Here is a 27,518-nt window from a genome sequence, read left to right as displayed (position 1 = left end):
AACACAAGAAGTTGAATGGAAAATTAATGGTTTGGGTTCCTTGAAGAGGTGACAGAGCATGGAACCAAGAGCACAGAGAACTTGATTTGGACTGAAACAAGAGGAGACCTTATTTTCCAAGAGAAGATTGGAGGATGGACGCACAGGTTGATAAATTTTCTTGGTTTAGCAGGAGGGAATTGATGGATTTCAAGCTGATGGCCTCAGTTTCCTCAATGACTTAGGACGCAAGACTAAAGAGATGGGACAGTAGGATTTAGGTCTTCAGAATATGGAAATGGCTTGGATTTACAACTGAGAGGAATGGGAAACACAGAAAGTTAGGTGGTCAGCTCTGGGAATCCAACAGAGCGTAGAAGACTTGAATTGCTTGCGGTAGTGCAATTTTATCCAGAAGTGGACGTTGCCTGTTGTGTCTCCCAGAGTGGAAAAGAAAAAAGTTCAATTCTGTTGTTCTACATTATTCTAATTTGTCTTAAGCAGAACTTTTCTGGGACATCTGGATGACTCAGTGGGTTAAGTATCTGACTCTTGATTGCAGCTCAGGTCACGATCTCACAGTTCATGAGTTGGTTCAGGAGTTTGAGCCCTGCATCAGGCTCTGTGCTGACAGCATGGAGCCTGCTTGGGGTTCTCTTTCTCCCTTTCTGTCTGTTCTTCCCCACTCTCTCAAAATAAATATATAAAATTTAAAAAATGTAGAGCTTTTCTAATCCATCCATTATATTAAAGAATACGGTATTTTTCCCAGATTATTCATAGGATTTCTAAAATAGTCATTCCACTTTTAAGATTGCATGATGTCAAATATAGTATTTTAAGTTACATCTATAATGTTTTTAAAAAACGTTCCTAAAGAAGATGGCTTTCTGATGCAGAAACAATAAAGAAAGGAAAAGGGTAAATACTATGGGGGGAAGGGTAGACTGTCTGTGTAAGCATAGAAAGTATCGATTAAAAAAATGGTTTCTGGGGGCGCCTGGGTGGCTCAGTCAGTTAAGCGACTGACTCTTGGTTATGGCTCAGGTCCTGATCTCAGGGTTCATGAGTTCAAGCCTGCATCAGGCTCCGTGCTGACAGTGTGGAGCCTGCTTGGTATTCTCTCCCTCTCTCTGCCCCTCCTCCATTTGTGCTGTCTCTTCCGCTCTCAAAATAAATAAATAAACTTAAAAAAAATTTAAACCGTGGTTTCTGAAATTAGGCTTTCTGGTTTTCAAATTCCAGCTGCATCACTTAATATCTGTGAGATCTGGAGCAAGTTAAACTGTTGCCTCAACTGAGGATAATATCTATATCATAGGGTTGTTGATAGGATTAAATGAAGCAGTTTACCTAAAGATGTGCTATAGTTCCTGGCCCCAAATCAGTATGTAATGTTTACTGAGCACAATTAAGATGTTTCTTATTGTCGCTTTTCCTTTAACCAAGTAAACTGACAATGGCCAGCTTGTCATAGATCTTTGTGATCTCACAACTACATTAAGCAACTAACTTCGTGCCTGTGCCAAGAAAGCTTTAACTCTAGTATCTTACTGCCCTGCTGTTTCACTTTTCCTTTCCTGGTCATTGATTTAGTGCTTATTTGTTTTTTATTGCAGTAGAAACAGCCAAGAGAAGAAGGGACCATATGTATGGATGGGGCTGGTACGATCCATGCTTCAACAGCAGTCCCTTCAACCTTGCTTGAATGTGGAGGTTCGATAGACCACCAGACTCCAGAGATAAACTACCTTGGCTTGAAAGGAACGCTATCATCACTGATAGCTGACCACTATGTTGTTCGCCAGCATATGAAAGCTACGCTGAATTGTTTAACAACGTTGTGTTTCAACTGATGAGTAGACAACTTCAATGAACCATGCACAATAATAGAGGTGACCTTTTATTTTACATTCTCTATTATACCTTGCTATGGGAGTTATTTTGCAGTGACAAAAGTTCCCGTCTAGTGTCTTGACACATCTTAAGATTTTGATACTGGAAATTCTTCCTTCCCATCGAATGTTGGTTCTATATCCATTGAACTATTTTAAGTGTTTAAATTGCCAGTATTCTTTTTGTGCTTTGCTATTCACTTTCTGGTCCTGGTCTACAAGGATTTTCCTGTACATGCCAGTACTGTTGTTCAGAGACATCATTTCCTTGAGAAGTCCCCTCCAAAATGTCTTGTTATCCCATCACAAAGATGAATAATGTGTTCTAAATCCTGGTAAAAATTTCTCCTCTTCCTTGTGTTTTTCAAGAACAAGCATAGACAACGGCAATAATTTAAACATCTTATTTTTCCCCGAAATGTTAGCTTTCCAAAATGGGAAGATCCCTTTGAGTGATTAGATCTTTAAGATAATTGGTTAGCTGACTTTAAAGCCATCGTTATTTCCTTATTCCCAAGAACAGAGAACTTTCAGAGAAAAGTTTATTAGTTCTTCTTTAATACATTAATAAGTTTCACGTTGTCTCACTGGCCCACACATGAACCAATCTTTCAGGTTTTGCCACTGTTTTCTTGTAACATAAACCCGTATTTCTTGGGTTGGGTTGCTTTGCCTATACTGTGTATCAGTAGGTGTTTCTAAGCTACGAAAGCAGTGTAGGCATCTATGAACTCACATACTTGGTGGCAGCATTTTTAGTAAACAGGATAACTGCTCCAACTGAAGCAACCATTGTGGTTCCATAAACAACACCCGTCATTCCCCCGCCTTTTTTGTCTTATATCTTGCACTGCCTTGTCTGATTCTGTACTCTAGGAGATAAAGCAGTTACTGGTAAATCATTCATTAGTTAATACCTTAGATGCAAGAGCCATGGTGAAAACTTGGTTGATCCTCAGATATTCATGCCTTGCATTAAGTAGACTGTCAGCAATTATTTGTTAAAAGGGTGTAAGTATGAATGAATAAATGACATAGAGCAGACAGTATGGGAAGGTGAAATGTGGTAATAATATTGCTTTGTATTTATGCAATGTAATTACCTTCCCAGCTATCCATGACATTGTGGATGTGGAAATCAAAACAAAGGTTAGGTGCCTTGTCTAAAGTCATCTCATCTAACTAGTACTTAGTAGAACCAGTTCTGGAATGTTTCAGTGGAAAGAGTCATCTTTGTGTTTCTTTTCCTGACACCTACCCCATTCCTTACAAATGAACAGTGACCTCAAAAAGTGTCATTTGTAGGTGGGGCTAAAAGTATAAATATTGTGTATAACGCTATAATAGTTACTATTAGTAAACCACTCAACATTCATTCTGCCTTTTTTCTTGGAATCAATGTGTGTACGTGTTCACCTTCAAGGAAGGTCACTCTGTCCCCACTTAAGGGAAGAGTCCTGATTGGTTTAAACCAATCCTGGTAACTATATTGTTCTTGCCAGTTTTGGTTAAATAAAGAGCATGTCAGGTACCTGGGTGGCTTAGTCATTAGGTATCTGAATCTGACTTCAGCTCAGATCATGATCTCACGGTTTGTGAGTCTGAGTCCCTCATGGGGGTGATCTCGAGCCATGCTTTGGGTGAGCTCATGCCCCACTTCAGGTGAACCCTCCTTCTCTCTCCCTCCCTCTCTCTCTGCCTCTCATAGGATTCTGTCTTTCTCTCTCCCTCTTTTTCTCTGCCCCTCACTCACTTGTGCCCTCTCTCTCTCTCTTTAAAAAAGAAAAAAAAAAAAAACATGTCACTCAATTCTAGGCACTGAGATATGAAGGACCATCTACTGAGCAGTTTCTGAGAAAGTTGTTTTGGTTCTAAAAAAGACGAGTGATGGGGCAATAAACACTCAACACTTTATAGGATCAGTGGATTGGAGATCCTAATGACTCAAAGGAGTATTGCAGTTGGCACAGTTCAATATTCTGGAAGGAAAGGAGATGGTATTCAGTGAATGAAATGCCTAAAATGGGTATTTCAAAGATGGTGGAGTACTTCTTATTGATTAAATGAGACAGTTTAGAGTATAAGATTAAGAAAACTTAGCCAAGGCAAGTTATAGAATACAATTCTTTTAGAATTAAGGAGATACAAACAAAGAAAAAAAAACAGGCCAAGAAATCCCGACTCAAAATTTTTCCTCCGGTTCCAAATTTCTGTTCCTGCAGGATTTAAGCCCCAGTAGATCCTCACCTTCTAAAAGTCTATGCACTTCTCCCTCTATGCACCTCAAATCCCCAGCTCACTCAACAACTATTCCATGAAACTTATTTAAAAAAATTTATTTTACACCAACATTTTGTTTTTGATAGATTGGACTGATGGTTCGCAAAGACGAAAGAGATGGACAGCACCGAGATGCCAATAATTTTAAATATAATCCTAAAAAAAACTTCATTCTTAAAGTGAGTGAGAACAGTATACATAAGGAAGAGGCAACTGCCCTGGTCATTGTCACATGCAGATGTGATGACGGGACCTGCCGCGGGCATCTTGCAAGCAGACAGGAGCCAGCTTGCAGACAAGACCAACACAGCAAGATGACACGGCCGAATGTGGACCCGAGCCCTTCGTGATACTGTGGAGCTGATCAAGTAACCCAGGAGTGTGCTTGCCGTGGGCGTCCTGGTGTCTAAGGTAATACCCATCTTTACTGTTTAAACTACCCTTTGTCTCATTATTCTCCGCAGAAAGTCTCCTAGTTGGTATAAGTGCCCATTAAGCCTCATTAGCCCCTTAGGTTAAACGTCCTGTTGTGCCTTTCTTGATCTTGCTGAAGTCACCTCTTGAGAATAAAAGCAAATCCCAGATGGTGACTTTCTGATCCCAGCTCCTTAGACCGAGGTCTCTCACTCAGAATGATCATGGTTTAGGAAGCATGAGAAGCACAGGGAAGAAGAGAAGGTGTGTGGGCGGTGACGGTAATCTGGGTCAGACAAGGTGAAGTGTGAAGGCTAAGCAGGAGATACAACTGAACCTCACAGAGAAGGCAACTCTCCCAAGCACAGCCCTAGAAAGCCAGTCCTAGGGACTTAGGAGCCACATCTCTGGGGAGAGTGGTGGAATCCACGTTACCATACTGGCATCACTTAGATCCATGCTTTTCCCTCAAGGGGAGGAATCGTTGTTCATAGGATATCAGAGGACTCTTGTCATGCTTGTCTTCTTCAGAACCAGACCCAGTTATAAGGTGTTTCATGATGACATCACAGTCTAAAAATGAGAGGCTTGGTTTCAGTTTTTCCTGTAAATACCCAAGAGGCTCATGGCATTGGTCTCTCTCAGCTGGATACAAGTCTTAAGCGAATGGCCTAAACATCCAGTCTGGGGCTGTTCTCTCCCATGACCTTAATTAAGCCTTTTTTGAACATCTTCATAAAGACATGGTAATATTCTATTTGTTATATGAGAGCTGTTCATGTGGATTAAGCAGTAAATCTAACAAATAGGCTATTCTTTCTCTGATGGCACAGAGGTATTTATTTATTTTTATGTTTTAGGCATTTAAGGAAAAAATTAATTCCTGGATATGTTAAATTGAGTTTGAGGGAAAAAGTAACAATAATAAGGATTAGAGCAGAAATAGAGAATGAAAAAACAATACAATCAATGAAACCAAAAACTGTTTCTTTGGAAAGATGAACAAATTGACAAACCTTTAGTTAGATTAAGAAAGTAAAAAAAGAATACTTAAACTACTAAAATCAGAAGTGAACGAGGAGATATTACTACTGACTACGGCAATAAAAAAAACAGCATAAGAGAATACTAGGAATAGCTGTATACCAAATAAATTGTACATCCTGGAGGAAATGGACAAATGCCTAGAAACACTCAAACTACCAAAACTGGCTCAAGAAGAAATAGAAAATCGGAAAAGACCTTTAATAAGAAGATTAGATCAACAATCAAAAATCTCCCAACAAAAAACCAAAACCAAAAGCAAAACAGAACAAAAAAGTCTCCCAACAAAGAAAGGCCTATTAAATGAATAGAAGAGGAAAAAATACTTCTCAATTCCTTCCTTGAGGCTGGCATTACCCTGATATCAAAGTCTGACAAGACACTACAAGAAAAGAAAACTACAGACCACTATCCTTTACAAATATAGACACCAAAATCCTCAACAGATGCTAGCAAATGAAATTCAGCAGCATATAAAAAGGATTATACACCACGGCCAAGGGGGGATTTAGGCAATAGTGGTTCAGCATACAAAATCAATCACTACATTAATAGAACGAAGGTTGGGGAGAGCCACATGGTCATCTCAATTGATGTGGAAAAAGCACTTGAGGCGCCTGGTTGGCTCAGTCGGTTGAGCGTCTGACTTGAGCTCGGGTCATGATCTCACAGTTTTGGGTTCCAGCCCTGCATGGGGCTCTGTGCTGACAGCTCGGAACCTGGGGCCTGCTTCCGATTCTGTGTCTCCCTCTCTCTCTGCCCCTCCTCCACTCATGCTCTGTCTCCCTCTCCCTCTCCCTCTCTCTCTCTCTCTCTCTCTCTCTCTTTCTCTCTCTCTCTCTCTCTCTCTGTCTCTCTCTCAAATAAAAATGTTAAAAGAAAAAGCACTTGATGACATCCAACATCCCTTCATGATACAAATATTCAATAAACTAGGAATAGAAGAGAACCTTCTCAGCATGATAAAGGCTGTATATAAAAAACCTACAGCTAACATCATACCCAATGGGAAAGGATAGAAAGCTTTTCCTCTAATCCTGGGAACAAGACAAGAATGCCTGTTTTTGCCACTTCTGTTCAACATAGTGTTGGCAGTTCCAGAGCAATTAGACAAGAAAAAAGAAATAAAGTACACCCAAATTGGAAATGAAGAAGAAAAACTGCCTATATCACACATTATATAAATGTAGAAAACATTAAGAATTCATGCAAATATGCATACATACTCCCCCACATACTCCTTTTAGAGCTAATTAATGAATTCAGCAAAATTGAAGGCTACAAAATGACACAAAAATCAACTGAATTTTTATATACTAGCAATGGAAAATCTGAAAAGGAAATTAAGACAATTCCATTTGCAATAACAGCCAAAAGAATGAAATACTTAGGAATAAATTTAACCAATGAGAGGCACAAAACTTCTATACTGAAAACTATAAAACATTGCTTAAAGAATTAGAGAAACCGATGGGGTTAAGATTGCAAAGCAGCATGGAGCCTTTAAGTTTGTCTTATTCCTGAAACTCAGATCACCACCAAATCACTTTGAACACATAGGAAATTGATCTGAGGATTAAAACAAAAGTCTGCATAGCGTGAGCCGCAGAACTCGGTACGTACACAGTGTGGAGAGGTAAACTGAGGGAGGCAAAAGTCATGGAAGATAGGGAGCTATTTTCACAGAGAGAGAAAGAGAAAGGGAGAGAGTGAGGCATATGGAGATCATGCAAGAAAAGCACCGTCCCCCCTCCCCAAAAGTAGCTGGAGAGAAAGAGTGAAAACACTCACAGGGGACTGAACAAGAAATCTATTCCTAAACCACTGATGGGAAGAAAGGAGAGAGTTTCCATATCACCAGGATTCTACAAACAGTGGAACACAGAGTCTGAAGTTTTGGAGCTCAGTGCCTGGTGCTGTTCTAGTGAGGAAGTAGGGTGAATCCCCAGGAGCAGGCAGCAGGGTCTAAGAGGTCCACGTGCCACACAGGAGAAGTGGTTCCCCTGGTAGGGGGCATTTGGTAGAGGCCCTATGGCCTCCCCACAGGCAAAGGTTCTAGCGGACCCTAGAGAGCACCCACGTTTGCTGGTATTGGGACAAAGACACCAGAGTGTGGTGAAACCTGGCGCTGGCTGTGTATTGTGGTTTGCCATTAATCTCTGCCACTGCAGGATCCCACAAATGTTTTCTGGGGCAAGCTTGCACCGGCCATTGCTCAGTGATACCCTCCCCCAGAGAGTTGGGGGTCCAACCCACAGGAGTCTCTGAAGTGTGGGGTTTTGAAACACAACCCGATCTGAGGCAAAACTCTGGAGGGAAGTGCTCCCTGGCAGGGGGATGGCTTGGACATAGACAGGGTAAGGGCGGGAGTGGATGGAAGCCTGAGACAAAGGAGGGATGTGTGATTGCGGGTCAATGAGACCACAAAGTTCCTGTGCCAGAGGCTGGGGAACCAGGTGAAGCCATTTCCACCTTTCCAGTGCATGCACATACATGCCACACTGATTCCACCCCAGTAAGCAGTGCCACCCAGTGGAGAACAGAGCCGTTACACCAAATTGTGCCCAACTGCACCCTCCAAGCACATCCCACACAAGACCAGCACAAATCACTCCACCTGCTTAGTATGCGGACTATAGAGGGCTTCATAGTGTCAGTTTTAGGGGAAACTGGATGTAACTTCATTTGGGTTTCATTCTGTTTGCTGGTTAGCTTACTTGTTTGTTTCCTTTGCTTTTGTTTTTGCTTAAATTGTTTTCTTTCTTCTTTCTTTTCTTTCTCTTTCTTGAATATAGAAAGAAAATTTTGTTTTTATTTTTTAATTTTATTTTTTAAGTTTTTTATTATATTTCATTTTCTTTTTTTATTTTATTCTGTTTTATTATATACATTTTAAAAAATTTCTTACCCTTTTTTTTCTTTCCTTTCCCTTTTTACTCTGTTCTATCAAACTTCTTTCAACAAGCAGACTAAACCACACCTAGGATCTAGCCTCCTTTATTTGATTTTTTGTGTTTTTTTTTATTTAAAATTTTCTTTTTATTAATGTTTTTCTTCCCCTCAAATGACAAAATGAAGGAATTCACTCCAAAAGAAAGAACAGGAAGAAATGACAGCCAGGGACTTAACACAGACATAAGTAAGATGTCTGAACTAGAACTTAAAACCATGACAATAAGAATACTAGCTGGGGTTGAAAAAAAGCAAAGAAGACACCAGAGAATCCCTTTCGGCAGAGATAAAAATAAAACCTAGATAGGCAGAAATTAAAAAGGCTATAATCAAGATGCAATCTCAAATGTATGCCACGATGGCAAAGATGGATGAAGCAGAGCAGGGAATCAGCGATATAGAAGATAAAATTATGGAAAATAATGAAGCAGAAAAAAAAAAACAAAGGCAAAGGATCATGATACAAGACTTAGAGAACTCAGTGACTTATTAAAAAGGAATAACATCTGAATCAAAGGAGTCCCAGAAGATGAAGAGGACAGAACGTTTATGTGAGCAAAGTATAGCAGAAAACTCCCCTAATCTGGGGAAGGACACAGACATCAAGATCCAAGAAGCACAGAGAACTCCCATTAGATTCAATAAAAACCAAACATCACCAATGCATATCATAGTCAAATTCACAAAATACACAGACAAGGAAAGAATGATGAAAGCAGCAAGGGGGGAAAAGTCCTTAATGTATGAGGGAAGACAGATCAGGTTTGCAGCAGACCTATCCACAGAAACTTGGCAGGCCAGAAAGGAGTGGCAGGATATATTCAACATGCTGAATTAGAAAAATATGCAGCCAAGAATTCTTTATACAGCAAGGCTGTCATTCAAAATAGAAGGAGAGAAAAAGAGTTTCCCAGGCAAACAAAACTAAAGGAGTTTGTGACCACTAAACCGGCCCTGTAAGAAATTTTAAGGGGGACTTTTTGAGTAGAGAAAAGATCAAACAAAATGAGAAAGAGCAATAGCAACAAAGTCTAGAAAGGACCAGAGAACACCACCAGAAACACCCAACTCTACAGGCAACACAGTGGCACTAAGTTCATATCTTTCAGTACTCACCCTAAATGTCAGTGGACTTAAATGTTCCAATCAAAAGACATAGAGTATCAGAATGGATAAAAAATCAAGTACCATCTACATGCTGCTTACAAGAGACTCATTTTAGACCTAAAGACACCTGCAGATTGAAAGTAAGGGGATGGAGAACCATCTATCATGACAATGGTTGTCAAAGAAAAGCTGGAGTAGCCATACTTATATCAGACAAACTAGATTTTAAAATAAAGATTGTAACAATAAATGAAGAAGGTCATTATATCATAATTAAGGTGTCTATCCACCAAGAAGATGTAACAATTGTAAATATTTATGCCGCCAATGTGGGATCACACAAATATATAAACCAATTAAACACAAACATAAAGAAAGTCATTGATGATAATATCATAATAGTAGGGGACTTTAAGACACCACTTACAACAGTGGACAGATCATTGAAGCAGAAAATCAACAAGGAAACATTCTCTTTGAATGACACGCTGAACTGGATGGACTTAACAGATATGTTCAGAATGTTTCATCCTAAAGCACCAAGTACACATTCTTCTTAAGTGTACATGAAACATTCTCCAGAACAGATCACAAAATGGGTCACAAATCAGCTCTCAACACGTACAAAAAGATCGAGATCATACCTTGCATATTTTCAGACCACAACCCAGAAATGGACCCACAAACATATTGGCAAACTAATCTTTCATAAAGCAGAAAATAATATCCAATGGAAAAAAAGACAGTCTCTTCAGCAGATGGTGTTGGGAAAACTGGACAGCAATATACAGAAGAATGAACCTGGACCACTTTTTACACCATACACAAAAATAAGCTCCAAATGGATGAAAGACCTAAATTGGAGACAGGAAACCATAAAAATCCTGGATGAGAAAACAGGCAACAACCTCTTTGACCTCAGCTGCAGCAACTTCTTACTTGACATGTCTCCAGAGGCAAGAGAAAAATAAATTAGAGGCAAAAGCAAAAAATAAACTATTGGGACCCATCGAGATAAAAACTTCTGCACAGTGAAGGAAACAACCGACAAGAATGGGAGAAGGCAGCCGACAGAATGGGAGAAGATGTTTGCAAATGACATATCAGATAAAGGGTTAGTATCCAAAATCAATAAGGAACTTATCAAACTCAACACCAAAAAACCCAAATAATCCAGTGAAGAAATGGGCAAAAGACATGAATAGACACTTTTCCAAAGAAGAAATCCAGATGGCCAACAGACACATGAAAATATGCTCAACATCACTCATCATCAGGGAAATACAAATCAAAACCACAACGAGATACCACCTCATACCTGTCAGAATGGCTAAAGTTAACTCAGGCAACAACAGGTGTAGGCAAAGATGTGGAGAAAGAGGAACCCTTTTGCACTGTTAGTGGGCATGCAAACTGGTGCAGCCACTCTGGAAAATAATATGGAGGTTCCTCAAAAAGTTAAAAATGGAACTATGCTACAACCCAGCAATTGCACTTCTAGGTATTTATCCAAGAGATACAGGAATGCTGTTTTGAAGGGACACGTGCACCCCAATGTTTACAGCAGCACTATTGACAACAGCCAAAGTATGGAAAGAGCCCAAATGTCCATCAATAGATGAGTGGATAAAGAGTATGTGGTATATATACACAATGAGATATTACTTGGTGGTCAACAAGAATGAAATCCCTTCATTTGCAACAACATGAATGGAACTAGAGTGTATTATGCTAAGCAAAATAAGTCGGAGAAAGACAAATATATGATTTCACTCATATGTGGAACTTAAGAAACAAAATAGATGAACATAGGGGAAGGGAAACAAAAATAAGATAAAAACAGAGACAAACCATGAGAAACTCTTAAATGCAGAGAACAAACTGAGGATTGCTAGTGGGGTGTTGGGTGGGGGGATGGTCTGAATGGGCGATGGACATTGAGGAGGGCACTTGTTGGGATGAGCACTGGGTGTTGTACGTAAGTGATGAATCATTAAATTCTATTCCTGAAATATGTTAACTAACTTGGATTTAAATTTTACAAAAATAATAAAGTAAAAAAAAAAAAACTAGAGAAACCTAAATAAATGGAAAGGCATCATGTGTTCATAGATTTGGAAGACTTAGTATTGTTAAGATGACAATATTACCCAGAGTGATACGCATATTTGGTGCAATCACTATCAAAGTCCCAACAATCCTTTTGCAGAAATGGAGAAGCCCGTCCTAAATTCTGGGTCAAGGGACCCAGAATAGCCAAAACAACCTGAAAAAGAACAGAGTTATAGCACTCACACTTCCTAGTATCAATACTTACTACAAAGCTATCATACTCCAAACCATGTGACCCTGGCATAAGGAAGACATACAAACCAATGGACTCGAGAGAACTGAGAACTCAGAAATAACCCTCAAATCTATGATCAATTGATTTTCGGGAAAGTAGCTAAGACCATTCAGTGAGGAAAGGACAGTCCTTTACCAAATGGTGCTGGGGTATCCACATTCAAAAGTATGAAGTTGGACCCTTTCTTTGCACCATGTACAAATATGAACTCAAAATGGATCAAAGACCTAAATTTAAAAGCTATAAAATTTAAAAATTAAACACTATAAAACTCTTAGAGAAAAAACATAGGAAAAAGTCTTTATGAACTGAGGTTTGGCAATGGTTTCTTAAATATGAAACCAAAATTACAAGTGACAAAGAATAGATAATTTGGACTTCGTCAAAATTAAAAACTTTTGTACAAAAAGAGCACCTTTAAGAGAATAAAAAGACAACCCGTTGAATGGGAGAAAATACTTGCTAACCCTAACCCTAAGGGACAAATATCCAAAATATGTAGAGAATCCTTTAACTCAACAAGAATACAAAGGACTTAATTTTTTAAATGGGCAAAGGACTTGCATAGACATTTCCCTCCCAAAAGATATACAGATGGCCAATAAGCATGTGAAAAGATGCAAATCAAAACCACAATGAGATATCACTTCACACCTATTAGAATGGCTAAAATTAACACAAACTAGGGTTGGTTAAAATGTGGAGAAAGTAGAGCTCTAGTCCATCACTTGTGGGTGTGGGGAAATAGGTTTGAGAATTCCTTATACTTACACAAATGTGTTAAGAAAGTTTAGGGCAGAAAGTCACTGCCACAAGGTGAAAGTGCCCGAGGTTACCTAGCGAGATATTGTAATGGGATCATGAGTAACCTGTTATATCACCTGCAGGAAATTACTTTCCATCTGATGCCAATATACTATTGTGCTTTGATCACAAACTCCTCTTGCCCCCCAGATCCTTTGCTTCTTACACACACAAGTTAATGATTACTGTCTGATTGTTTTCTGAACGTTCACCGCGTGTGTAAGGTCTTGTTTTCTTCACATTCACCACATGGGTAATATCTTGAGAGCCCAATAAATACAGAGATGAAACCCCTCTTCAGGGCTCTTGTCTCCTCCTGGACGTTAGCCTCTCTCGTATTCAATTCTGCATCTGTTCTCTTGATGGACAAGAGAGAACTCCAGACTCATAGTCTGTGACAGTGGGAATGTGAAATGGAACAGCTGCTGTGGAAAACAGTTTGGCAATTCCTCAAAAAGTTAAACATCGGATTACCTTATCATCCAGCAATTCCACTCCTAGGTATGTATCCAGAAACAAGGACTCAAACCGATACTGACATCACAATATTCATAGCAGCATTAGTCATAATAGTCAAAAGGGGGAAACAACCCAAATGTCATCAACAGATAGGTGGGTAAACAAATGTGGTATATATACAACAGAATATTATTCAGCAATAAAAAGAACAAAGTACTTACACATGCTACAACATACTGGATCCTGAAAACATTATGTTAAATAAAACAAACTAGAAGGAAAGGACAACTATCATAATGTACCACTTAAATATCTAAAACAGGCAAATTCATAGAGACAGAAGTAGATTCAAGATTTCTAGGTCCTGGGAGGAGGAGGGAATGGCAGTTAGTGTTTAATGGGTACAGGGTTTCTGTTTGGGGCGATGAGAGGGTTTTAGAGATAGATAGTGGTGATGGTTACACAACATTGTAAGTAATAATAATAATAATGCCATTAAATTGTACACTTAAAAATGTTTAAAATGGCAAAATTTATGTTTTGTATATATAGAGAGAGACATATACATTTTCTGATATATATAGAGAGAGACCTATACATTTTCTTACAATATCGATTATATATATATAATCACAATAAAAAAAGTTTGGGGATGGGGCGCCTGGGTGGCGCAGTCGGTTAAGCGTCCGACTTCAGCCAGGTCACGATCTCGCAGTCCGTGAGTTCGAGCCCCGCGTCAGGCTCTGGGCTCATGGCTTGGAGCCTGGAGCCTGTTTCCGATTCTGTGTCTCCCTCTCTCTCTGCCCCTCCCCCGTTCATGCTCTGTCTCTCTCTGTCCCAAAAAAATAAATAAAAAACGTTGAAAAAAAAAAATTAAAAAAAAAAAAAAAGTTTGGGGATGCCTCAGTAGCTCATTTGGTTAAGCATCTGACTTCGGCTCAGGTCATGATCTCACGGCTCGTGAGTTCAAGCCCTGTGTCAGGCTTTGTGCCGACAGCTCAGAGCCTGGAGCCTGTTTCATAGTCTATGTTTCCCTCTCTCTCTATCTCTTCCCCAGTCATGCTCTCTCTCTTGTCTCTCAAAAATAAACAAACATTAAAAAAAAAAAAAAAGCTTGTCTTTCAAGTTGGTGAGTACATTGTTTGGGAGTACGAAATAACTCACCCAGAGGATAAATATCATAATAGCTGTTTGCTTCTCGATTTAGCCTGATTACACAGAATACATATTTGCCGTGAAATTGTAGTATGCTATTGTATCAAAACATTGATAATTAACCAAAATAGAAAAAATATATTGAATCAGCAATGGCATTATTTTTATCAACTGGTTGCATCTAAAGAAAAGCAAACTTTATTAGTGAAAAATGAGAAAATAGAAAGTTTTGTGTAGATTCTGCGGAAATTTAAGTGCAGTTTCCAGAAGGTTAAATAGCCTGATTTATTTTATTTTATTTTATTTTATTTTATTTTATTTTATTTTATTTTATTTTATTTTATTATAATTTACTAATTTTTTTAATTTACATCCAAGTTAGCATATAGTGCAACAGTGATTTCAGGAGTAGATTCCTTAATGCCCCTTACCCATTTAGCCCATCCCCTCTCTCACAACCCCTCCAGCAACCCTCTGTTTATTCTCTATATTTAGAGTCTCTTATGCTTTGTCTTCTCCCTGTTTTTATATAATTTTTGCTTCCTTTCCCTTATGTTCATCTGTTTTGTACCTTAAATTCCTCCTATGAGTGAAGTCATATGATATTTCTGTTTCTCTGACTAACTTTGCTCATTGTAATACCCTCTAGTTTCATCCATGTAGTTGCAAATGGCAAGATTTCATTCTTTTTGGTTGCTGAGTAATACTCCATTGTGTGTGTGTATATATATATATATATACATATATATATACACATATATATATGTGTGTGTGTGTGTATATATATATATATATATATATATATATATATATATATGCCACGTCTTCTTTGTCCATTTATCCATCAATGGACATTTGGGCTCTTTCCATACTCTGGCTATTGTCGATAGTGCTGCTGTAAACACTGGGGTACGTGTGAAATGGCCCGATTATTTTAAATGACTGTGATAGTCTAAATAATAGCCCCAATCATATCCACATCCAAATCCCCAGAACCTGTAAATATGTTACCTTACACGACAAGAGGGACTTTGCAGTTGTGGTTAAGTTAAGGGAAGATTGTCCTGAATTATCTGGTGTAACTAGGTAATCACAAGGGTCCTTCTAAGTGGAGGCAGGAGGGTCAGAGTGAAGAAAGATGAGATGAGACAATGGCCATGGCAGAGAAGGTGATGTGATGGCAGACACAGAGGCCAGAGTGATGCGGGGCCACACGCCAAGGAATGTGGGTGGCCTCTAGAAGCCAGCCAGAACAGGCAAGGAAGTGGGTCCTCCCTCTAGAACCTCCGCAAGGAAAGCTGCCCGTGGATCCATTTACACTTCTGATCCCTAGACCTGTACGATAATAAACGTGTTATTTTAAGCCACTAAGTGTGTCATAATTTGTGACAGCAGCCACACGATTAGTACGAGGACAGATTTTACTTCCAAAGTCATTGTTGCTTTTTCAAGGAACAGTTTTATCACAAGCACAATTTTTATATCACTCAGTTAAGATCATGGGTTTAGGAAGGACTGTTAACCTTGTTGAAGATAGTCCTGGAGATAATTCTACCATTTACAGTGCATTTGCCAACAAAGCATTGTGCTAAAAGCTTTGCATGCTTTATTTTAAAAGTCCTTACCACCTTTTCAGGTAGGTACTATTATCTCCTTTTATAGATGAGAAAAAAGTCTCTCACAAGGTGAAATTATTTAAGATCATACAGTAGTGGTGTAACTGAGCGTGCACTGAAAGAGAATAGACAGGAGCTCAGCTTTTTCTGCTTCTGGTGTAGATTAAAGACAGTTGTTACCAGTAAGGGAATGGAAGTCTGGGAGAAGAGAAAGAAGATGGAAAGAGATGTTGGGTTGGGCAGTTCCATGAATTCAGCATAGCATGGCTGTGGTTCACATGGGGAGATTAGGAAAGCAGGAAGCAACCAGCCGTATGTTGGGCATTTGAAAGTCAAATATTCACATACCTTAGATGTTCTCAAAAGAAAGATCCATTTTCTTACAATTTCTAGAAATAGAATGTTCTTGGTATTAAAACTACATAATGACATCGTTACATGGTACGTTAGGCACAAGTGTTATTTGTTGAAGCTTTTTGTAATTGTTGCTGTTCATGTAATTGGAATATATATGTTTTGCAAACAACAGAAAACCTAGAGGACCTTCTTTGTTGTTGTTTTTTTTAGTGTAATTAATTGTCAAATTGGCTAACATACGGTGTGTACAGTGTGCTCTTGGTTTTGGAGGTATATTCCCGTGGTTCATTGCTTACATGCAACATCCAGTGCTCATCCCAACAAGTGCTGTCCTCAGTGCCCGTCATCCGTTTTCCCTTCTCCCCCACCCCTCCATCCACCCTCAGTTTGTTCTCTGTATCTAAGAGTCTCTTATGGTTTGCCTCCCTCCCTCTCTGTAACAATTATTCCCCTTCCCCTCCCCCATGGTCTTCTGTTAAGTTTCTCAAGATCCATATATGATTGAAAACATGTGATATCTGTCTTTCTCCAACTGACTTATTTCACTTAGCATAATACCTTCCACTTCCATCCACATTGCTGCAAATGGCATGATTTCATTCTTTCTCACTGCCAAGTAGTATTCCATTGTATGTATAAACCACATCTTCTTTATCCATTTATCAGTTGATGGACATTTGATAGTTCTGCTATAAACATTGGGGTACATGTGCCCCTATGAATCAGCAATCCTGTATTCTTTGGATAAATTCCTAGTAGTGCCATTATTGGGTCGTAGGGTAGACCTATTTTTAATTTTTTGAGGAACCTTCACACTGTTTTTCAGAGCGGCTGCACCAGCTTGTATTCCCACCAACAATGCAAGAGGGTTCCCGTTTCTACACACCCTCACCAACATTTGTTTTTTCCTGAATTGTTAATTTTAGCCACTCTCACTGGTGTGAGGTAGTATCTCAATGTGGTTTTGATTTGTATTTCCCTGATGAGGAGTGTCATTGAGCATCTTTTCATGTGTCTGTTGGCATCTAGATGTCTTCTTTGGAAGTTTCTATACATGTCTTCTGCCCATTTCTTCACTGGATTATTTGTTTTTCAGGTGTTGAGTTTGGTAAGTTCTTTATAGATTTTGGATATGAACCCTTTATCTGCTACATCATTTGCAAATATCTTTTCCCCTTCCATCGGTTGCCTTTTAGTATTGTTGATTGTTTCCTTTGCAGTGCAGAAGCTTTTTATCTTGATGAGATCCCAATAGTTCATTTTTGCTTTTAATTCCCTTGCCTCTGGAGACATGTTGAATAAGAAATTGCTGCGGCTGAGGTCAAAGAGGTTGTTGCCTGCTTTCTCCTCTAGGGTTTTGATGGTTTCCTGTCTCACATATCCATTTTGAGTTTATTTTTGTGTATGGTGTAAGAAAAGTGGTCTAGTTTCATTTTACTGCATGTTGCTGTCCAGTTCTCTCAACACCATTTGCTAAAGAGACTGTCTTTTTTTTCCATTGGATACTCTTTCCTGCTTTGTCAAAGATGAGTTGGCCATACATTTGTGGGTCCAATTCTGGGTTCTCTATTCTATTCCATTGGTCTATGTGTCTGTTTTTGTGCCAATACCATGCTGTATTAATGACTACAGTGTTGTAGTAGAGGCTAAAGTCTGGGATTGTGATGCCCCCGCTTTGGTTTTCTTCTTCAATATTACTTTGGTTATTCGGGGTCTTTTGTGGTTCCATACAAATTTTAGGATTGTTTATTCTAGCTTTGAGAAGAATGTTGGTGCAATTTTGATTGGGATTACACTGAATGTGTAGATTGCTTTGGGTAGTATTGACATTTTAACAATATCTATTCTTCTAATCCATGAGCATGGAATGTTTTTCCATTTCTTTGTGTCTTCTTCAGTTTCCTTCATAAGTTTTCTATAGTTTTCAGCATACAGATCTTTTACATCTTTGGTTAGGTTTATTCCCAGGTATTTTATGGTTTTTGGTGCAATTGTAAATGAGACTGATTTCTTGATTTCTCTATTTGTTGCTTCATTATTGGTGTTTAGAAATGCAACCAATTTCTGTACATAGATTTTGTACCCTGCGACTTTGCTGAATTCATGTATCGGTTCTAGCAGACTTTTGGTGGAGTCTTTTGGGTTTTCCATGTAGAGTATCATGTCCTCTGGAAAAAGTGAAACTTTGACTTCATCTTTGCCAATTTCGATGCCATTTATTTCATTTTGTTGTCTGATTGCTGATGCTAGGAATTCCAACACTATGTTAAACAACAGTGGTGAGAGTGGACATCCCTGTTGTGTTTCTGATCTCAGGGGGAAAGCTGTCCATTTTTCCCCATGAAGATGTTATTAGCTGTGGACTTTTCATAAATGGCTTTTATAATGTTTAAGTATGTTCCTTCTATCCCGACTTTCTATCCCGTTTTTATTAAGAAAGGATGCTGTGTTTTGTCAAATGCTTTTTCTGAATCTATTGACAGGATCATATGGTTCTTATCTGTTCTTTTATTAATGTGATGTATCACATTGATTGATTTGCAAATATTGAACCAGCCCTGCAGCCCAGGAATGAATCCCACTTGATCATGGTGAATAATTCTTTTTACATGCTGTTAAATTTGATTTGCTACTGTCTTGTTGAGAATTTTTGCATCCATTGCATCAGGGGTATTGGCCTGTAATTCTCCTTTTTGTGGAGTCTCTGTCTGATTTCGGAATCAAGGTAATGCTGACCTTGTAGAATGAGTTTGGAAGTTTTCCATCTGTTTCTATTTTTTGTAGCAGCTTGAGAAGGATAGGTATTAACTCTACTTTAAATGTCTGGTAGAATTCTCCTGGGAAGTCATCTGACCTAGGACTCTTATTTGTTGGGAGATTTTGATAACTGATTCAATTTCTTCACTAGTTATGGGTCTGTTCAAATTTTCTATTTCTTCCCATTTGAGTTTTGGTAGTGTGTGGGTGTCTAGGAAGTTGTCCATTTCTTCCAGGTTGTCCAGTTTGTTGGCATATAATTTTTCATAGTACTATCTGATAATTGCTTGTATTTCTGAAGGATTGGTTGTGGTAAGCCCATTTTTATTCATGATTTTATGTGTTTGGGTTAGAGGATATTCTTGGAAGTGAGAAGCAGTGATGCTTATAATGCTGCTTTATATATGAATACAATGAAACATTTTTTAAGAAATTCAAAAATTTTAAAGAGAGTGGATAAAAAATATTTGATTTGGGATGTAGATGAGGGATGGCTGGCTGCACGTGCACACACACACATATATATGTATGTATATGTATATGTATATGTATATGTATGTATATGTATATATGTATGTATGCATTTTCTAAATTTTATTTTTTTTAATTTATATTCAAATTAATTAGCATATAGTGCAACAATGATTTCAGGAGTAGATTCCTTAATGCCCCTTACCCATTTAGCACATTCCCCCCTCCCACAACCCCTCCAGTAACCCTCTGTTCTCCATATTTAAGAGTCTCTTATGTTTTGTCCCCTTTCCTGTTTTTATATTATTTTTGCTTCCCTTTCCTTATGTTCATCTGTTTTGTCTCTTAAAGTCTTCATGTGAGTGAAGTCATATGATATATATAAAGACATATGTCTTTCTCTGACTAATTTCACTTAGCATAATACCATCCACATAGTTGCAAATGGCACGATTTTATTCTTTTTGATTGACGAGTAATACTCCATTGTATATCTATATTACATCTTCTTTATCCATTCATCCATCGATAGACACTTGGGCTCTTTCCATACTTTGGCTATTGTTGATAGTGCTGCTATAAATATTGGGGTGCATATGTCCTTTGAAACAGCACACCTGTATCCCTTGGATAAATACCTAATAGTGCAATTGCTGGGATGTAGGGTAGTTCTATTTTTAATTTTTTAAGGAACCTCCATACTGTTTTCCAGAGTGGCTGCACCGGCTTGCATTCCCACCAACAATGCAAAAGAGATCCTCTCTCTCCACATCCTCGCCAACATCTGTTGTTACCTGAGTTGTTAATGTGAACCATTCTGACAGGAGTAAGGTGGTATCTCATTGTGGTTTTGATTTGCATTTCCCTGATGATGAGTGATGTTGAGCATTTTTTCATGCGTCGGTTGGCCATCTGGATGTCTTCTTTGGAGAAGTGTCTATTCATGTCTTTTGCCCATTGCTTCACTGGATTATTTGTTTTTTGGGTGTTGAGTTTGATAAGTTCTTTATAGATTTTGGATACTAACCCTTTATCTAATATGTTGTTTGCAAATATCTTCTCCCATTCTGTCAGTTGCCTTTTAGTTTTGCTGATTGTTTCCTTCGCTGTGCAGAAGCTTTTTATTTTGATGAGGTCCCGATAGTTCATTTTTGCTTTTGTTTCCCTTTCCTCCGGAGACACGTTGAGTAAGAAGTTGCTGTGACCACGATCAAAGAGGTTTTTGCCTGCTTTGTCCTCAAGGATTTTGATGGCTTCCCGTCTTACATTTAGGTCTTTCATCCATTTTGAGTTTATTTTTTTGTGTATGGTTTAAGAAAGCGGTCTAGGTTCATTCTTCTGCATGTCGCTGTCCAGTTTTCCAGCACCACTTGCTGAAGAGACTGTCTTTATTCCATTGGATATTCCTTCCTGCTTTGTCAAAGATTAGTTGGCCATACATTTGTGGGTCCATTTCTAGGTTCTGTATTCTGCTCCATTGATCTGAATGTCTCTTCTTATGCCATGTTTGTTTGTTTGTTTTAAAGAAAAAGGCCCTTTCTTGATTCTTAAAGTTTGGACTGTTGACTCCAATGGAGTTTCTGCCCTCAGGTCAAATCCCAGGGATAAGAAGAATTGTGAGGCATCTGACCAAACAAAGAAAAGATAAAGTTATTATAGGATTTGGGGTAAGAGTAGAATTTGAGGGACATATAAATGAAGCAGCGTTTGGGTAGACTGAAAGCAGATCAGAGGTCAACATCAGGTCTGAGAAGGATCCACAGTCCTATTTCCATGGAAACTACAAAGTTAAGATAGATGCAGAGTGGTATATCCAGAACCCCCTTATCTTAAGCTCTGTACCTGGGTTGGGAATCGAATTTGATTCTCTGTGTCAAAGTGTCTTAGAATCTCCAGACAGAGTGGGATATTTTATTCTTAACGTAAAGTTTCAAATACCAAAGCTTCTAATGGTCTATAGTTTTAGAGAACAGAGTTTTTTTAACAAGTCAGAAGACAGTAATCACTCAACAAAGACATTGTTATGACACTTGTCCTTGGGAGAAATAGCATGTTCTTGGGAGAAGTTGCTTCCTGTAAACTTTGTGGCTGGCTTTATCCATGTATAGTATTCCAGCCAGGTAAGTGATGGAAGTGATTTTCACTATCTAAGCCCCTGCTAATGCTTAGCATAAAAGAGATAACCAGCCACGAGAGTGGAAAAGAACTTCCCAGGCAGGAAAGGGCAAGTGTGAAGGTTATGAACTGGAAAAGATCTTAACACATTCAAAAACCTATAAGCTAATACGATAGTAACACAGCAAATAATTAGAAATGAGATGGGAGAGATAGGCAGGGGTCAGATCTTGCAGGACGCTGTTAGCTTTATTAAGGATTTTGCATTGTATCAATGAGCAAAGAAACCATTAAAGGGATCTAATCGGAGAAATTACCTAACCTTGTCTTTCTAAGACGGAGAATGCATAGTGGAGGCAACTGGTGGAAGCTGGTGAAGACAGTGGTTTTTATTCGGGTGACAGCAGTAAAGGACACATATGGAGAGATTCGAGATCTGGGGAGAGCTAAGCTAAAAGGTCTTAGTGAGAGTTTGAATGTGTAGAAAAGGAAGAGGGAGGAGTTAGGAATAGTTTCCAAGTTCTGGCTGGAATATCCGAGTGGAAGGTGGTGTCATTAACGAAGATGTGGAAGGACGGGCTTCAAGGCAGTATTGACATGGCAGAGCGAGCACAGCTCTCTCTGTCTTCCATGTGTGTGACGTTCAAGTCAGGATGGCACGAAGGCACTTGGATGTATGCATTTGGGGCTCAGAAGAGACGTTCAAGTTGTTGATAAATATAGTCTTAAGCGTCTCTATTTGAGGCCATGAAAAAAAGAAAGTAATGTTTGTTTGTTTTTTTGTTTGTTTGTTTGTTTGTTTGTTTAAAAAGAGAGAGATTCAGGACAAAGCTTGGAAAAACTACCAAATCCAGAGGTGGTCAGGAGAAGAGCCAGGAAGGATGTTCTAGCATCATGAAAATGGCCAAATTCATTTATCAAAAGCTTACTTTGATGCTTTGGTACTATCTCAACTGTACCTGTCATTGGTTTCTTAGATGAATAAAAAATTGAGACAGATCCTGACCCAGCTTCTGTTTCTATCCACTGTTCCACATTATCTGTATTCATTTTTACTTAGGCATTTCCTTTCCTGAAATTCCTGTGACTAAAGCCAGTACAGGTTTATTTATTTGTGAAGAGCTTGAAAAAATGCAGGCATGCATGTGACATGTTATCACAGCACCAAAGAGATGGTTTAAATTTTATTTTAATTGTATGTTCTACCTACAGCATTTACCTGGGAATCCCCAGACGCAATATATATTTTTCACGCTTCTGATCCTGTGCTCATGCTGTTCCCTCTGATTTGAACGCCCTATCTTCCCTGTTTTTGACCAACCAAGTCGTACTTAACTTCTACAACCCAGCCCCAGTGCCATTCTCTTCTCTGAGCTGTTTGCTGTTCTAACAGGCAGAATGAAGCACTCCCCCTCTATACCCCTCCCATCTTCAGCTTATCCTATCAGTAGAGACCTTGTCATATTTCATTTTGACAAGTATAGACAGGTATAGATCTCTCTGTCACTCTCATTAGACTGTGAGGCTCTTAAAGGAAGCAACCATATGTTACTCAACTTGACATCTGTGATACTGAGAACAACGCTCCTTGAATTTAGTCGCATGTAGTTGGGGGTGACATGGCAAAAGATACCGTGGATGTACCTCTTTCAAGTTCAGATAAATGTTGTGACATATGCAAACAAAATATTCAGCTGAGTTTTTAACTTTAAATCCTATTTTGGCTTGTACAGCATGTAAGTTACATATATATATGCATACTTCTCCAGGGCTTGGAACATGCTGTTTCCTGCCTGCCATATGCCTCTCTCTTTCCGCTCCCACAATTCCACCGCACCTTCCAATTTTAGTTTCAACCAAACTTCATCAAAGAAACTTTCAATGAATGTCTCTCTCCACCTCCAGGTAGCTTGCTCAAGTTGTGAGGTCTGCTGCCACCCTACACTCTCATTTTTATTAAAAAAAAAAAAATTCTTTTATCTGTTTATTAATTTTTTTAAATTTAAATTCAAATTAGTTAACATGCGGTGTAGTCTTGGCTTCAGGAGTAGAACCCAGTGATTCATCTCTTACATAGGACCGCCAATGCTCCTCCCGAAAAGTGCCCTCCTTAATGCCCATCACCCATTTAACCCACCCCCCCCCCACCAACCTCCCCTCCAGCAACCCTCAGTTTATATTGAGAGAGAGAGAGAGAGAGACAGAGCATGTGCCCTAAGGGGGGAGGGGCAGAGAGGGAGAGAAAGAGAATCCCAACAGGTTTGCTCAGCGCAGAGCCCAATTCAGGGTTTAATCCCACGAACCACGAGAACATGACCTGAGCCGAAATCAAGAGTCAGAAGCACAACTGACTGAGCCACCCAGGCACCCCTGCACTCTCATCTTTAACACATTTCATCTTTTAGTTACGCAGTGAATGTTGCTTTATCTCTAAGACTGAAAACTCCAAGAGGGTAAGGAGAAAATCTCTTTTTTTCCCCCTGTGAGGCAGGGAGGGAGGGCAGATTTCTAAATTTTTTTGAAAGTAGACGAAAGAAACCAAATAAAATAATAAGCTCCCTGTACCATCACTCAGCCGTAGTAATCATAAACTCATAGCCAGTGCTATCTCTGCTGCACCCCTACCCATCCCCCACACCTTTATATTATCTTGAAGGAAGTCTCAGACATCATATGATTTTATTTGCAAATATTTCAGTATGTTTGAGAAAGCACTCCTTTTTATAACATAACCACAATGCTACTGTCACACCTAGAAATGAATTAAACAGCTTTAATATCATCAAGTATCCCGGAAGAATTTAAATTTCTAATTATCTCATCATTTTTAAAATGTGCTTTCTGGACTCTGGATATAAACAAGGTTCAACATCTTGAACTTAGTTAATAGTCCAAAGACATTAGCTTTTTAGCTTTTTTAAGCTACAGAGTCACCCTCTTTTTTTTTTTCTTTTTCTTTTTTTTTATTAAAAAATTTTTTTTATGTTTATTCATTTTTGAAAGGCAGAGAGAGACAGACCACAAGCAGTGGTGGGGCGGAGAGAGAGGGGGACACAGAATCTGAAGCAGACTCCAGGCTCTGAGCTGTCAGCACAAAGCCCGACACAGGGGCTCAAACTCACAGACCTTGAGATCATGACCTGAGCTGAAGTCAACCGACTGAGCCACCCAGGCGCCCCTTTTTTCCTTTTTGTTTCATATATTTGTACTTGTAGTGTAAACACTACTTTTTTTTTTAAACAAGTTAAAGATTTGGGTATATGCCCAAATCTTAATCCAGTCCTGGTCATAGTATTTATTTTGGTAAATATGGTATTTGATGAGTGGATGGATGGTTAAAAATGGGGTTCATGAATGAGAAATCCAGAGAAGAGATACCAAAAGAAGTAAAACTTAATAGCAGTCTGATTTCTATGATCTCATATTTCTGTAGTCTCCTCTGAATGTTGAAACTTATTTGATATACAACAAATACATGATTTTGAGGTAAATAGTATCATTCTTTGAAAATATCTAAGAATTTAATTCACCTTTGAATTCTTGTATCACTTCATTTTAACTACTTCTGCTGGATAAAAATGGCCATTCAAGCAACAGAATGAAGGCAGCCTAAAAAGGGTTTTTATTGTTTAATAAAATTTACTTACCCCCCCCCCCCCCACTTAAGAAACTGTCATTAGTAGACCATGCAGCCCCTATTTTACTATTGTTGGATGTATCAACTGCTCATGCAGGGCCTGATGAGAACACTGCAGCCTTTAATGCGATCAGATTCCTTGGTAAGGGATCATATCTTCTTACCAGGTGCTGACACTACAGAAAGGGGAAAGGAAGCCCAACAGGGACTCAACATAGACAATGATATTATTGAAAACAGAGCAACTACTGGAAGAAGGAATTCTCAGTCAACAACAGAGAAAACCTGAAACAAAAGCTCAACTTAACGCTTAGTTCACATTGTTAAAAACAAGACAACAGGACCAAAATGGAGTCACTTATGGTAAGCCCATGTCATCACACCAAGACTTAATTACAGTTTTGATCTCCCCCAGAAATGGAATCTTAAACCAATGAGTCACTAATCACCTGATCAGCACTAGTGAAGAAGTCTGCCTGAGAGACTCCTCTGATCCCCTAAAGAAAAGGGACTGTGCCCCAGCCAGTCCACTTCCTGCTAGTATAACTTTCTTGTTACTGCTCCCTTCCAGCTATAAAAGTCTTTTATTTTGTACAGCCTCTCACAGCTCTTTTCTGTCTGCTAAACAGGATGCTGCCCATTTCATGAATCACTGAATAAAGCCAAGAAGATCTTTAAAATTTAAAATTTACTCAGTTGAATTTTGTTTCTTAACAACATTAACTAATGAGCACAGAAATGAAACTATTTTCCTGGAGATAATATCAACAGTACCTTTAAAGTTTATTATTATAACATGTTATAAAGTGAGAAGTAAAAGTCTTCCTCTCTGGAGCTGCCCCCATTCAGATTTCCAGAGGTAAAGCCACTGTTTCTTATATATCCAGCCATTTGCTATTAGAAGGCAAACGTGTGTCTCTGTATATATCCATATGTGTGTATGTATATATCCATGTATGCATGTACACACATATGTATACACATGTGTATATACACGTACATACATGGATGCATGGATATATACACACATATGGACATACATGTATATATGTACACATGTGTTTATACATACACACAGGATCAAACTAAACTAATTCTTCTTTACCATATTATTATTTTTTATCCATAAATGTATCATAGGTATTTTTCCATGGGAACATGTATAGTCTCATTCTTTTCAATGGTTCCATAGCATTTCGTCGTGTCTGGTTGTACCGTAATAATTTATTTCACCAGTCCCCTCACGATGGCGTTTAGACGTGTTTCTCTTACACACCACCTCCTTTCCCGGTACACGATGCTGCAGTGGTCAGACCTACTGTGTGTAAACTTATGTGTAGGGTGAGTTCCTGAAAGTGAATTTCTAGGCTAGAAGATGTTGTGCTGTCAACAGATGTCACCCAGTGGTTCTCTGAAGATGCTATGCCAGTTCACACGACCACCACAGCTTATGAGACTGCTTTATTTCCCTTCCCTCTGGCCAACACTGAGCACCATCCATCTTTCTAATTTTTGCCTGTTTGAACGATGAAAAATGGTTTCCCGCTGCTGCCTTTTGTTTTGTTCACAAGTGTCAGCGTGGGGAAAATCTTAGTGACTGAGAAAACCATACACCGCTAAGTAGGGTGCAAGAACAGAATGTGTTACAGTGGAACCACCAGTGTGAACCGTAAAAAGAAATCTTTTGTTTAAATTATGTATTATTTATTTATAAATATTTATTCTGGAGAGAGAGAAAGAGAGCAGGGGAGGAGCAGAGAAAGAGGGAGACAGAGAATCTGAAGCAGACTCCACACGGTCAGCACAGAGCCTGATGTGGGGCTTGAACTCAGGAACCGTGAGATCGCGACCAGAGCCAAAATCAAGAGTCAGACACTTAACCAATCGAGCCACCCAGGCGCCCCGGAAGAATTCTCTCTTGTGGTAGTTCTGAGCACCACAGAAACAGCCCTTTTGCTCACCACCACCGCTTATGTTACACATAAGCTGCAGCTCATATCCGGATCTGTAACATCATTCTCTACTAGAGGAAACCAAGGCACCTGAGGATATTTAATTTAATATCCCAGGGCAGGAAGCAATCAGGAGGCATCCAGAAATTCCTATGTTGTTGTTGTTGATGTTGTTTT

The 27,518-nt window shown here is 38.9% G+C and overlaps 1 long non-coding RNA gene across 1 annotated transcript in view; it reads left to right on the top strand.

Annotated features, from left to right (window-relative positions):
* LOC107179360 overlaps positions 1-27,518 on the top strand; it is a 47,205-nt gene that overhangs the window by 5,706 nt on the left and 13,981 nt on the right. Inside the window, exons 2-4 of the long non-coding RNA XR_001509961.2 lie at positions 1,599-1,874; positions 4,241-4,565; positions 25,557-25,752. This is a non-coding gene — a long non-coding RNA (uncharacterized LOC107179360). The remainder of the gene's footprint in view (positions 1-1,598; positions 1,875-4,240; positions 4,566-25,556; positions 25,753-27,518) is intronic.

This window comes from Panthera tigris, chromosome D2 (genome assembly GCF_018350195.1).
Source record: "Panthera tigris isolate Pti1 chromosome D2, P.tigris_Pti1_mat1.1, whole genome shotgun sequence".
NCBI classification, from domain to species: Eukaryota; Metazoa; Chordata; class Mammalia; order Carnivora; family Felidae; genus Panthera; species Panthera tigris.
This window is presented reverse-complemented; position numbering and strand designations above follow the sequence as displayed.